This window comes from Ipomoea nil, unplaced genomic scaffold (genome assembly GCF_001879475.1).
Source record: "Ipomoea nil cultivar Tokyo-kokei standard unplaced genomic scaffold, Asagao_1.1 scaffold1416, whole genome shotgun sequence".
Classification (NCBI taxonomy): Eukaryota; Viridiplantae; Streptophyta; class Magnoliopsida; order Solanales; family Convolvulaceae; genus Ipomoea; species Ipomoea nil.
The window spans coordinates 862,501-876,192 of record NW_017617844.1 but is presented as its reverse complement, the minus strand read 5'-3'; the positions used below and the strand labels follow the sequence as shown (position 1 = coordinate 876,192).

The 13,692-nt window shown below is 37.7% G+C and overlaps 4 non-coding genes across 4 annotated transcripts; all 4 read right to left on the bottom strand.

The window, feature by feature from the left end:
- Window positions 1-456: 456 nt before the first annotated feature.
- On the bottom strand, window positions 457-530 carry TRNAT-AGU. The gene has a single exon. It is a non-coding gene; the product is annotated as a tRNA-Thr (tRNA).
- A 1,552-nt stretch (window positions 531-2,082) lies between these two features.
- Window positions 2,083-2,156, bottom strand: TRNAT-AGU. Its single transcript has one exon. It is a non-coding gene; the product is annotated as a tRNA-Thr (tRNA).
- Window positions 2,157-3,700: 1,544 nt separating this feature from the next.
- Window positions 3,701-3,774, bottom strand: TRNAT-AGU. Its single transcript has one exon. It is a non-coding gene; the product is annotated as a tRNA-Thr (tRNA).
- Window positions 3,775-5,320: 1,546 nt separating this feature from the next.
- TRNAT-AGU lies at window positions 5,321-5,394 on the bottom strand. Its single transcript has one exon. It is a non-coding gene; the product is annotated as a tRNA-Thr (tRNA).
- Between the last annotated feature and the right edge of the window lie 8,298 nt (window positions 5,395-13,692).

Here is a 13,692-nt window from a genome sequence, read left to right as displayed (position 1 = left end):
ATCCGGGGTAAAAAACATGACAATGAAAAAGAGACTTCTCTGAACTATGATATGCAGTTCCGACAGATCGAGATGGAGATATTGTCAGTGGATAAAAGAATGTAAATAGAAACATAGGTGGTGTTTAATACTATTCAAACAAAGTCAGTCTAGGGAACGTTTAACCATATCATTCAAGAAACTTTAAGTTATTCCAAAGAATTCAACTTCAAATTTGTGAAACAGTCTGCGAATCGAGTTTTCTATAACATAGTAAGGGAAGTTGTTTCTATGTCTGACTGTAAGGAATGTTTGACCATTCCATCGATCCTTATTGTAAACGTTTCAGGTACCTATGAATAATGAATTAACTTCTTTATTTTAAAAAAAAATTAATGTAAATATATGAATTGTTAATTATTTATTTCATATTTGAAATTTAATTATCAAACTTTTATTTTATTACCTTATTACTAGTGCTCTTGTTGAGAGTTGAACTCAAGACCTCCCGCTTACTAAACGGGTGCTTTAATCAACTGAGCTACAAGAGCAAGCCATGAGTTTATGAATTTTCATCTTTTCAAATGTAATAAATATATTAATAGAATAAATAATTTAAGCATATTACTTTTTTTTTTTGACTTGAAAAAAAAAAAAAAAAACAAGTAGGAGATATAAGACATTGTAACTAATTAGTATTATTTATCAAATATGTTAACATATAATTATATTTTTTTCTTGAAAAAAAAAACAAATGCAACTTTTGAGATAGTAAAATAATGTAAATTAATCATAAAAAAATCAGATATTACAATGTACTTTTTAAAATATCTTTTAATTAAGGTCTCTATCTTGGTATTCAAAATTAAATCACAATTTTGGCCATATTTTAGTAACAATTTATTGACAAGAGGACAATAGCATATTTGGATGATGGTTAATAGGTACATATTTAATACCTAGTGTCTTAATAACTAAATTTGGAAATCACTATTATTTTAGGGAGTACAAGTTACCGAACTAGATTATCTCATACTAAGTTAAATTCGAGAACTGGTTTAAAATATAGAGATTGGATCACAAAACAAAGCCAAAAGAGATTCACAAGTGTAAGAATAATAAAGTTGTATTGCTATATATCAAAGGATTTTGCATGTTCCATCATGGAAGACATAATTCAAGAGTTTAACTGGCATTGACTCTCATTCAGTTAGTTACGAATTCTATCTAGCACATTATAAAAAATATTTCAAATAATAATTTTTAAAATTCATATAAATCTACTAGAAATAATTCACATTCTCAAATTCCAACCCTAATTCTCTCTTGATTTCGGACTCCTCTAATTCACATACGGCCGATGCCTCCGTAAAGCAAGCAGAGGCAGCGTCCAATCGTCTTCCCCTGCCGCCATCTCCACTGCAGACAACGTCCATCTTCATTGTCTTTGTCATTGCTACCAGTCGTTACTCCTTTATTTTCGCGCGGTTATTTCCGTTTGCTTTGTTTAACAATGTTAGTTTGATTGCAATTTCTGTGTTTTTCCTCTTGTTATTTTGATGAGTTTATTCCTCTAGTTTACTTGGCGAGTTCTTTTTCATAAAGCGTGAAATGATAAAACTGGTCATGGCGTTTGTGAATCTCATCCGGGGTAAAAAACATGACAATGAAAAAGAGACTTCTCTGAACTATGATATGCAGTTCCGACAGATCGAGATGGAGATATTGTCAGTGGATAAAAGAATGCAAATAGAAAATCAGGTGGTGTTTAATACTATTCAAACAAAGTCAGTCTAGGGAACGTTTAACCATATCATTCAAGAAACTTTAAGTTATTCCAAGGAATTCAACTTCAAATTTGTGAAACAGTCTGCGAATCGAGTTTTCTATAGCATTGAAAGGGAAGTTGTTTCTATGTCTAACTGTAAGGAATGTTTGACCATTCCATCGATCCTTATTGTAAACGTTTCAGGTACCTATGAATAATGAATTAACTTCTTTATTTTCAAAAAAAAAAATTAATGTAAATATATAAATTATTAATTATTTATTTCATATTTGAAATTTAATTATCAAACTTTTATTTTATGACCTTGTTACTTGTGCTCTTGTTGAGAGTTGAACTCAAGACCTCCCGCTTACTAAACGAGTGCTCTAACCAACTGAGCTACAAGAGCTAGCCATGAGTTTATGAATGTTCATCTTTTCAAATGTAATATAATATTAATTGAATAAATAATTTAAGCATATTACTTTTTTATTTTTTTGACTTGAAAAAAAAAACAAATAGGAGTTATAAGACATTGTAACTAATTAGTATTATTTATCAAATACGTTAACATATAATTATATTTTTTTCTTGCAAAAAAAAAAACAAATGCAACTTTTGAGATAGTAAAATAATGTAAATTAATCATTTAAAAATCAGATATTACAATGTACTTTTTAAAATATCTTTTAATTAAGGTCTCTATCTTGGTATTCAAAATTAAATCACAATTTTGGCCATATTTTAGTAACAATTTATTGATAGGAGGACAATAGCATATTTGGATGATGGTTAATAGGTACATATTTAATACCTAGTGTCTTAATAACTAAATTTGGAAATCACTATTATTTTATGGAGTACAAGTTACCGAACTAGATTATCTCATACTAAGTTAAATTCGAGAACTGGTTTAAAATATAGAGATTGGATCACAAAACAAAGCCAAAAGAGATTCACAAGTGTAAGAATAATAAAGTTGTATTGCTATATATCAGAGGATATTGCATGTTCCATCATGGAAGACATAATTCAAGAGTTTAACTGGCATTGACTCTCATTCAGTTAGTTACGAATTCTATCTAGCACATTATAAAAAATATTTCAAATAATAATTTTTAAAATTCATATAAATCTACTAGAAATAATTCACATTCTCAAATTCCAACCCTAATTCTCTCTAGATTTCGGACTCCTCTAATTCACATACGGCCGATGCCTCCGTGAAGCAAGCAGAGGCGGCGTCCAATCGTCTTCCCATGCCGCCATCTCCACTGCAGACAACGTCCATCTTCATTGTCTTTGTCATTGCTACCAGTCGTTACTCCTTTATTTTCGCGCGGTTATTTCCGTTGTTTAACAATGTTAGTTTGATTGCAATTTATGTGTGTTTTCCCCTTGTTATTTTGATGAGTTTATTCCTCTAGTTTACTTGGCGAGTTCTTTTTCATAAAGCGTGAAATGATAAAACTGGTCATGGCGTTTGTGAATCTCATCCGGGGTAAAACCATGACAATGAAAAAGAGACTTCTCTGAACTATGATATGCAGTTCCGCCAGATCGAGATAGAGATATTGTCAGTGGATAAAAGAATGGAAATAGAAACATAGGTGGTGTTTAATACTATTCAAACAAAGTCAGTCTAGGGAACGTTTAACCATATCATTCAAGAAACTTTAAGTTATTCCAAAGAATTCAACTTCAAATTTGTGAAACAGTCTGCGAATCGAGTTTTCTATAGCATTGAAAGGGAAGTTGTTTCTATGTCTAACTGTAAGGAATGTTTGACCATTCCATCGATCCTTATTGTAAACGTTTCAGGTACCTATGAATAATGAATTAACTTCTTTATTTTCAAAAAAAAAAAATTAATGTAAATATATAAATTGTTAATTATTTATTTCATATTTGAAATTTAATTATCAAACTTTTATTTTATGACCTTGTTACTAGTGCTCTTGTTGAGAGTTGAACTCAAGACCTCCCGCTTACTAAACGAGTGCTCTAACCAACTGAGCTACAAGAGCTAGCCATGAGTTTATGAATGTTCATCTTTTCAAATGTAATATAATATTAATAGAATAAATAATTTAAGCATATTACTTTTTTATTTTTTTGACTTGAAAAAAAAAAACAAATAGGAGTTATAAGACATTGTAACTAATTAGTATTATTTATCAAATACGTTAACATATAATTATATTTTTTTCTTGCAAAAAAAAAAAAACAAATGCAACTTTTGAGATAGTAAAATAATGTAAATTAATCATTTAAAAATCAGATATTACAATGTACTTTTTAAAATATCTTTTAATTAAGGTCTCTATCTTGGTATTCAAAATTAAATCACAATTTTGGCCATATTTTAGTAACAATTTATTGATAGGAGGACAATAGCATATTTGGATGATGGTTAATAGGTACATATTTAATACCTAGAGTCTTAATAACTAAATTTGGAAATCACTATTATTTTATGGAGTACAAGTTACCGAACTAGATTATCTCATACCAAGTTAAATTCGAGAACTGATTTAAAATATAGAGATTGGATCACAAAACAAAGCCAAAAGAGATTCACAAGTGTAAGAATAATAAAGTTGTATTGCTATATATCAGAGGATATTGCATGTTCCATCATGGAAGACATAATTCAAGAGTTTAACTGGCATTGACTCTCATTCAGTTAGTTACGAATTTTATCTAGCACATTATAAAAAATATTTCAAATAATAATTTTTAAAATTCATATAAATCTACTAGAAATAATTCACATTCTCAAATTCCAACCCTAATTCTCTCTAGATTTCGGACTCCTCTAATTCACATACGGCCGATGCCTCCGTGAAGCAAGCAGAGGCGGCGTCCAATCGTCTTCCCATGCCGCCATCTCCACTGCAGACAACGTCCATCTTCATTGTCTTTGTCATTGCTACCAGTCGTTACTCCTTTATTTTCGCGCGGTTATTTCCGTTGTTTAACAATGTTAGTTTGATTGCAATTTATGTGTGTTTTCCTCTTGTTATTTTGATGAGTTTATTCCTCTAGTTTACTTGGCGAGTTCTTTTTCATAAAGCGTGAAATGATAAAACTGGTCATGGCGTTTGTGAATCTCATCCGGGGTAAAACCATGACAATGAAAAAGAGACTTCTCTGAACTATGATATGCAGTTCCGCCAGATCGAGATAGAGATATTGTCAGTGGATAAAAGAATGGAAATAGAAACATAGGTGGTGTTTAATACTATTCAAATAAAGTCAGTCTAGGGAACGTTTAACCATATCATTCAAGAAACTTTAAGTTATTCCAAAGAATTCAACTTCAAATTTGTGAAACAGTCTGCGAATCGAGTTTTCTATAGCATTGAAAGGGAAGTTGTTTCTATGTCTAACTGTAAGGAATGTTTGACCATTCCATCGATCCTTATTGTAAACGTTTCAGGTACCTATGAATAATGAATTAACTTCTTTATTTTCAAAAAAAAAAAATTAATGTAAATATATAAATTGTTAATTATTTATTTCATATTTGAAATTTAATTATCAAACTTTTATTTTATGACATTATTACTATGCTCTTGTTGAGAGTTGAACTCAAGACCTCCCGCTTACTAAACGGGTGCTCTAACCAACTGAGCTACAAGAGCTAGCCATGAGTTTATGAATTTTCATCTTTTCAAATGTAATATAATATTAATAGAATAAATAATTTAAGCATATTACTTTTTTTTTTGACTTGAAAAAAAAAACAATTAGGAGTTATAAGACATTGTAACTAATTAATATTATTTATCAAATACGTTAACATATAATTATATTTTTTTCTTGAAAAAAAAAAACAAATGCAACTTTTGAGATAGTAAAATATTGCAAATTAATCATTTAAAAATCAGATATTACAATGTACTTTTTAAAATATCATTTAATTCAGGTCTCTATCTTGGTATTCAAAATTAAGTCACAATTTTGGCCATATTTTAGTAACAATTTATTGACAGGAGGACAATAGCATATTTGGATGATGGTTAATAGGTACATATTTAATACCTAGTGTCTTAATAACTAAATTTGGAAATCACTATTATTTTAGGGAGTACAAGTTACCGAACTAGATTATCTCATACTAAGTTAAATTCGAGAACTGGTTTAAAATATAGAGATTGGATCACAAAACAAAGCCAAAAGAGATTCACAAGTGTAAGAATAATAAAGTTGTATTGCTATATGTCAGAGGATATTGCATGTTCCATCATGGAAGACATAATTCAAGAGTTTAACTGGCATTGACTCTCATTTAGTTAGTTACGAATTCTATCTAGCACATTATAAAAAATATTTCAAATAATAATTTTTAAAATTCATATAAATCTACTAGAAATAATTCTCATTCTCAAATTCCAACCCTAAATTTCTCTTGATTTCGGACTCCTCTAATTCACATACAGCCGATGCCTCCGTGAAGCAAGCAGAGGCGGCGTCCAATCGTCTTCCCCTGCCGTCATCTCCACCGCAGAAAATGTCCATCTTCATTGTCTTTGTCATCGCTACCAGTCGTTACTCCTTTATTTTCGCGCGGTTATTTCCGTTTGCTTTGTTTAACAATGTTAGTTTGAATGCAATTTCTGTGTGTTTTCCTCTTGTTATTTTGATGAGTTTATTCCTCTAGTTTACTTGGCGAGTTCTTTTTCATAAAGCGTGAAATGATAAAACTGGTCATGGCGTTTGTGAATCTCATCCGGGGTAAAAAACATGACAATGAAAGAGAGACTTCTCTGAACTATGATATGCAGTTCCGCCAGATCGAGATTGAGATATTGTCAGTGGATTAAAGAATGGAAATAGAAACTCAGGTGGTGTTTAATACTATTCAAACAAAGTCAGTCTAGGGAACGTTTAACCATATCATTCAAGAAACTTTAAGTTATTCCAAAGAATTCAACTTCAAATTTGTGAAACAGTCTGCGAATCGAGTTTTCTATAGCATTGTAAGGGAAGTTGTTTCTATGTCTGACTGTAAGGAATGTTTGACCATTCCATCGATCCTTATTGTAAACTGTGACACCCCAAAAATCCACACTCCAAACCATGAATTAATTGAGTAATTAATTATATTTCTGTTGAGGAATTGATTCCTAAAATCCTGATTTTTGATACTCAAGGACTAGTATTTGACTAGTCAATCTTTAAGTTGTGTTGTACCTTGTGCTTTGAGAGGAGTTCCCTTGTTCCTTACACTTTTTAAGAGTTAGTAAGGGTATCCTTGTCTTTTCACCAAGAGCTAGTTTTGTAACCTAAACCTAGAAGACTTCATCATTTTTCATCCCTTACATTTCCTAGAAAATATCTCTACCTTCTCTCTAGAATATCAGAATAGCTTGTTCTTCAAGCCAAAAGAAGCCTTTGTCAAGATTCCAAGTTTTGCTTCCAAGATTCAATCTTTCATCTATTTTGGCATCTAGATCGGTAAGATCTAAGCTTGTCTAGTCTTTTTGGTTCCATCTTAGTTGTCCTTTTCTTAAAGGTTGGATCTTTATGATCTTTTGGTTTGATCTTGAAGTGGGTTTGGCTAGTGAGCTTAGTGGAGAGCTTGTTGTGGTGTAAGAAGAGTCTTTTGGTCTTCAAGAGGTAACCCATGCTCTACAAAACCTATTTTGCTTACCTATATATGATTTCTTGGCTTCTCTTTGTGTTTTGCTATGAAATGTGAGAGTTTATGCATTTATCTTGTGATATTGAATATCTAGAGCTTGTGTTTAGGATTCCTTTGTGCCATTGCTTGGCATGTTCCTTGGTTCAAGTCATTTTGTTGTGTTTGGTGAGATTTGGCATGTTTTGGACTTGAATTTGTGTTTGGAGGAGAAAATCCCCGAAGGGATTTGTTGTGGTACAGGGCGTACCCGCGGGCGGAACGGAGGGCGGGGCACCACCCGCCGGCCTACCCGCGGGAACGTGATGCCTTGTGGGTGTTGTACCCGCGGGTGGGACCACGGGTGGGGCACTACCCGTGGGTCCACCCGCGGGGAACACGTTGGAGTCGAGATGGGATTTGTTCCCCGTGGTGTCTCGGTCTTTGATCTTTTGGCTTCTCGATGTTCTTTTGTGGAACTATTTGAGCATCTTCTTGATGTTTCGTAGGACTAGAGCTTTATGGTAGGTATCCATGTAGGATCTTTGGTGTTGTGAATCGTGCTAAGTGTTCAACATTGTGTTTCGTTGAACTGTGTGGTGTCTTGTGTGTTCCTCGGAACTATCTTGAGTTTCCCTGTTGTTGAGCTTGCTAGTTATTATCTTAATGCTAGCGTCGTTGTTGTCGTTGGGTGATGACCCGTCTCTTGTTTGAGTATGTTTCATACCTCTTTTGCGATCCGTTGCTTGTTTCGTGTGAGTGGTGGTGCGTGTGTGGCTCTACCTGGATTGCACGATTAGTGGTATGGGACGCTAGTCACCAAGGTATTGCATCGGTCCTCGTGGTGGCCGTGACGTGATTTTATGGAGTTGTGGCTGAGTCCACATGTTTGGGGGATAACATTGTGTTATCCGGGCATGTGTTGCCGTGAATTGGTGGGTTTTCGTTGGTGGTTATAGGTGGGGGACGACGGTCCCGGCGGAATAAGGTTGGACTTGGCTGTACAGGGGTTTTCTGGAGGTAATGGTTGGCTTTGAAGGTACAAGGTTGGGGATAGCGATAAGGTTGGAACAGGGCATAAGGAAGGCATATCAACTCGTGATGTGTGATGTCACAAGGGCTTGTGAAGCCGTTGTTGTGTGATCTTCTCTCGTGACGTGTGTAGTCATGGAGGCTTGTGGTGTGGTGTTTTGGCATGTGTTGCCGTTTGGTGAGTCTTTATCCTTGTGCGTGGTTAACCTTTGTGGTTGGGACGTGTTCCCGGTGTTATCCTTGTGAGTGGTGAGTCTTGTGTTGTCTTTTGATCTTGGCTTTTGACTTATATATATGTATTCCATTTCAAAAATGGTTTTCATATTATATATCTACCTATTTATGATACTTAACTGTATTGGTGGGTTACCAGCATCTTTCACTGACCGGGCGTCGCCCCGATGTTTATCTTTGTATCTTTCAGGTGATGCGTAGTCGAGCGCGATGTCTAGAGCCGGTAGCTTAGCACCTGTATCTTTAGACAGTGTTGTTGAGGCCTGTGTGCCAATGTCTTTAGATTGTTCTAGTTTGTTGTTTTTGGGATAGTGATACACTTGCAGATTGTCATCGTAGCGTATGCCAAGTGTGGTATACGTGGCATAACACCCCGTTTTGGATTCCTTTTATCCAGTTATCTTTCTATCTTCCGATGTGCTAGTGTTTTGTTGTTAATCTGCATGTGTTAAGACTTGTTTTTAGGTCTTGTTTTTGTGGGGGGTGTTACAGTTGGTATCAGAGCCTAGGTTTGAACCTTGGTTTAGAGCCTAGGAAGAGTTGAGTCTAGACTTTCTAAGTGTTTAAGTGTGTTTTGAGACCTCTAAGCGACCTTAAGAAGCTAAGTGTTAAGCTTAGGACTCTAGGTTGCGCGGTGAGATGTGTGTTGTTTTCTGTCTTGCTTGCTTGCTTTTTGTGGTAACCTTGTTGTTGTAGCAGAAGTGCGATGCCTCCTCGTCCTCGCGCCCGCTCCCCAGAGACCCCGACCAACGAGCAGCTCGCCCAGAATCTCCATCAGTTGACGCAGAAGATGCAGTCTCTCAGTGAAGCTCTTTTGAACAACAATCAAGTTGTGCCGCCTCCGCCTCCGGTTGGGCACCGCGATGTGGGTCGTTTAGTGTCAGGGCATCGGCCGCCTTCCTTTGCTGGTGAAGAAGACCCTGTAGTCCTTGAAGAGTGGCTACGGGTGTTTGATAAGATTTTTACCGTGGTGGGTTGCCCCGAAGAGAGGAGAGTAGAACTGACAACGTTCTACTTCTGCCAAGAAGCTGATCTGTGGTGGGTTCACGAGAGTCCGGCTTTTCTTGAAGAGCCTGGGTTTGATTGGACCGCGCTCAAGGACAGGATGCGCGAAAGGTTCTACCCAGCGCATGTGCGAGCCGCCATGTTTGATGAGTTCCTTCATCTGCAGTAAGGACCCCTATCTGTGGTGGAGTACCACAAGAAGTTCCTAGAGCTGGCGCGTTTCGCAAGGGTGTTGGTGCCTACAGAGCTTGCCAAAGTTGAGCGTTTCGTTGCCGGTCTGAATTATGAGGCACGAAAAGCGTTGACGGTGAGTAGACCCAGTTCCCTCAAGGACGCGTATCTGTGTGCCGCGGATCTGTTTCGTGTTCAGCAGCTTCAGAAGAGTTCGCTTGAGTTGGCTATGAAGAGAGTTGAGAGTGGTGGTTCTTTTGCTTTCAAGAAGCCCCGGCCGAGTTTTCCGGCTAGAGTAGTGTCATCTTCTTCTCAAGGACCAGTTAGGATGGAGCTTCCGGTTCAAGCTAAGTCGGTTGGTTGTCGCAATTGTGGGAAGGTGCATCCGGGTCAAGTTTGTTATAGCTAGGCCTTTAAGTGTTTTCGCTGTGGGGTTGTTGGTCATAGAGTTGCGGAGTGTCCTCAGCTTGTCGGTCAAAGAGTGTTGCCGCTACCCCCGGGAGTCGGAGGAGCACCAGGAGGGAGTTCGAGTTGTGGAGCTGTTGGAGCTAGGCCGCCTGGGAGAGTTTTCGTGATGGCGCGTTCGCAGGAGGAGTCGGAGGGTCTGGTGGAGGAGGAGTTAGCAGGTAACCCTTGTTTTGAGCCTATCCTTGTGTCCCCAAGAGCTTTGTGTTCTTTGCTGCCTTGGGTGCTATCTTGTGTTTCGTAGTTGTCTTTGTGTTCTTTGTTGCCTTGGGTGCTATCTTGTGTTTCGTAGTTGTCTTTGCTTGGCAATCCTTCGTTGGATGCTTAGTATAGACTCTTTTCTTGCTAAGTGTTTTCTTTAGTTGGCATCTTGTTTGTGGTAGCCATCTATCCTTGAGTTATCTTGTGCTTAGCCCAATTCTTTCACCTTTGGACTGGGTTGTTTTTACAACAATTCCTTGAGCTTTTCCCTAAATTTTCCAAGTGTTCTTTGATTTGGAAAATAGCCAATCCCTACCAAAATCTTTCCTTGTGTAGCCTAAAAGTTGAGCCTAATGTTTCTTTATAACCTTTGAGTTTCGAACCTTAGCCTATTTCTTTTCTACCCAACCTCTAAACCACTTGAGCCAATTATCTTTCTTAAAACCTAACCCATTTTAATTCTTTCTAAACCTTAAATTCCACTTTGTTCAAAATCCCCAAATTTAATCATTTTTTTCCCCAATCTCACCCAAATCCCTAATTTCTTTCCCCAAAATTCTCTTCATCTTTTTCTTTCTCCCTACCAGTGAGCTACCTGACACACCACCCCACCCCGTAGCTCCTTCGCAACCCGCCACCACCAACCTGCCCGTCGTCGTTCGCCGCCGGAGCTTCGCCATCCCGTCGCCGCCATCGTTCTGCTGTGCCGTGCCGCCGAGCAGCCGCGAGAGAGAGAGAGCTCGAGAGAGAGAGAGAGAGAGAGCAGCGAGAGAGAGAGAGCCGCGAGAGTGTGGTAGAAGAAGAAGAAGTTGTGGGCTTTGTTTGTTGAGCTTTGGATCATATTTCACTATGCCTAGAAGGTCAAGCTTGGCTAGAAAAGCGAAATGGGTGGATGCCCACTACCTTGTGCTTGAAGGTAAAGCTTTTGATCCGGAATCTTTTTCAAGTTCCTTGTTGGATTTGCTTAAGTTTCAAGGTTTGCTAGATGGTTTTCTCGCCATAAGGGCCGAGACTTACCCGAGTTTGGTGAAAGAGTTTTACCGTCACATGGTTGTGACGAAGGAAGGTGAAAGGCTTGAGATCACCTCTAAGGTGAGAGGTGTGAAGGTTGTGTTGTCTGAGAAGAGGTTAGCTCAGTTGTTGAGTTTGTCTGCTACCGGAGTGGCTCAATACAGTGGCCATTCTTGGGTTAGTACGGATACCATGGGGTACCGTGACTATTTGAGTTATCTGTTTGGCCGTACGAGTGGTTTCACTCAAGCTTCTAGGCCAGAAAGGAAGTGGTTGTCTGCGGAACAAAGGATCTTAGTGATGTTGGTGTCAGATTGTTTGTTGCCTAACAACAATAAGAGCAGTTTGTTGGGTAAGTTGGAGTGTACCTTTGCTTTCTGTTTGAAGAATATGGTTAAGTTCAACCTGCCTGCTTTGATGATGCAACACATGGTGCTTTGCCGGGATCACAACCGGAAGAGTTTGTCGTATGGAATGGTGCTAAGTTGGATCTTGGTTAAGAAAGGTGCTAGTGTGGATGGTTGTCCCTCGAAGGCTGTGGGAAAGATGGTGTTGGATACCGCCAATCTCTGGAGTTGTAATCTTTTTCAGTTGGATAGTGGTGAGTACATCATGCTTGAAGAGGTTGCTAGGAAAGCACCTGTTGAGAGAGCAGAGTTAGGTACTGAGCTTGAGATTCATGCCAGGAAGTTGAGCCTTGCAGTTCAGAGTTTGGGTGGTGATGAAGAAGTTGAGGAGGAAACAGATCAGGAAGAAGAGGAAGGAGCACCGGAGACCGCTGAAGCTGAAGTAAGTGAATCAGACAGTGAGGAACGCCGTAGAAGGGAAGAAGTTCGCACCAAGAGAGGGCAAGATGTCACCTCTTTGCTTCGTCAGCAGAACAGTTTGATCGCCGAAGGTTTTGCGTTTGTGAGGTCGCAGTTTGCCGCAGTGCATCAGAGGCTGGATCGGTTTGAAGCTAGTTCTAGTCACAGAGTTGAAGCCGAAGAAGAAGAGTCTGAAGAGGCCGAAGAGTCGGAGAGTGAAGAGTTCTAGTGGTGTTGTGGTAACCCCGTTCGCTTTTTCTTTGTTGTTTCTTAGCCTTTGTAGCTTGGTGTTTGGTTGTTGTGTGCTTTGTGTGCTTGCTTGTTTTGTTTGTTGCCTTGTTGTTTAGCTAGTGTGTTAGTTGGTGTTTGGGTTAGTAGTTTAGTTCTTAGTTGTTGTCTAGAAGTTGGTTGTTGTGTTGAGGTTAGAGTTCTTGATGCCCAATCTATCCGTTTGTTGACCTCTTACCTATCCTTGAATTCGTAATGTCTTTTTCTTTGCCTTGGAACCTTGTGAGAACTTTTGGAGTTTTTGACCAAAAGGGATATTCTTGAAACTTCTTGTCACAATTTTGTTTCCTTGTTACCTTTCGTTCATAATTCGTTGTACCCAAGTTTCGGGGACGAAACTTCTTTGAAGGGGGAGAGGATGTGACACCCCAAAAATCCACACTCCAAACCATGAATTAATTGAGTAATTAATTCTATTTCTTTGAGGAATTGATTCCTAAAATCCTGATTTTTTATACTCAAGGACTAGTATTTGACTAGTCAATCTTTAAGTTGTGTTGTACCTTGTGCTTTGAGAGGAGTTCCCTTGTTCCTTACACTTTTTAAGAGTTAGTAAGGGTATCCTTGTCTTTTCACCAAGAACTAGTTTTGTAACCTAAACCTAGAAGACTTCTTCATTTTTCATCCCTTACATTTCCTAGAAAATATCTCTACCTTCTCTCTAGAATAAAAGAGTAGCTTGTTCTTCAAGCCAAAAGAAGCCTTTGTCAAGATTCCAAGTTTTGCTTCCAAGATTCAATCTTTCCTCTATTTTGGCATCTAGAAGGGTAAGATCTAAGTTTGTCTATTCTTTTTGGTTCCATCTTAGTTGTCTTTTTCTTAAAGGTTGGATCTTTATGGTCTTTTGGTTTGATCTTGAAGTGGGTTTGGCTAGTGAGCTTAGTGGAGAGCTTGTTATAGTGTAAGAAGAGTCTTTAGATTGTTCTAGACAGTGTTGTTGAGGCCTGTGTGCCAATGTCTTTAGATTGTTCTAGTTTGTTGTTTTTGGGATAGTGATACACTTGCAGATTGTCGCCGTAGCGTATGCCAAGTGTGGTATACGTGGCATAACACTCCGTTTTGGATTCCTTTTATCCAGTTATCTTTCTATCTTCCGCTGTGCTAGT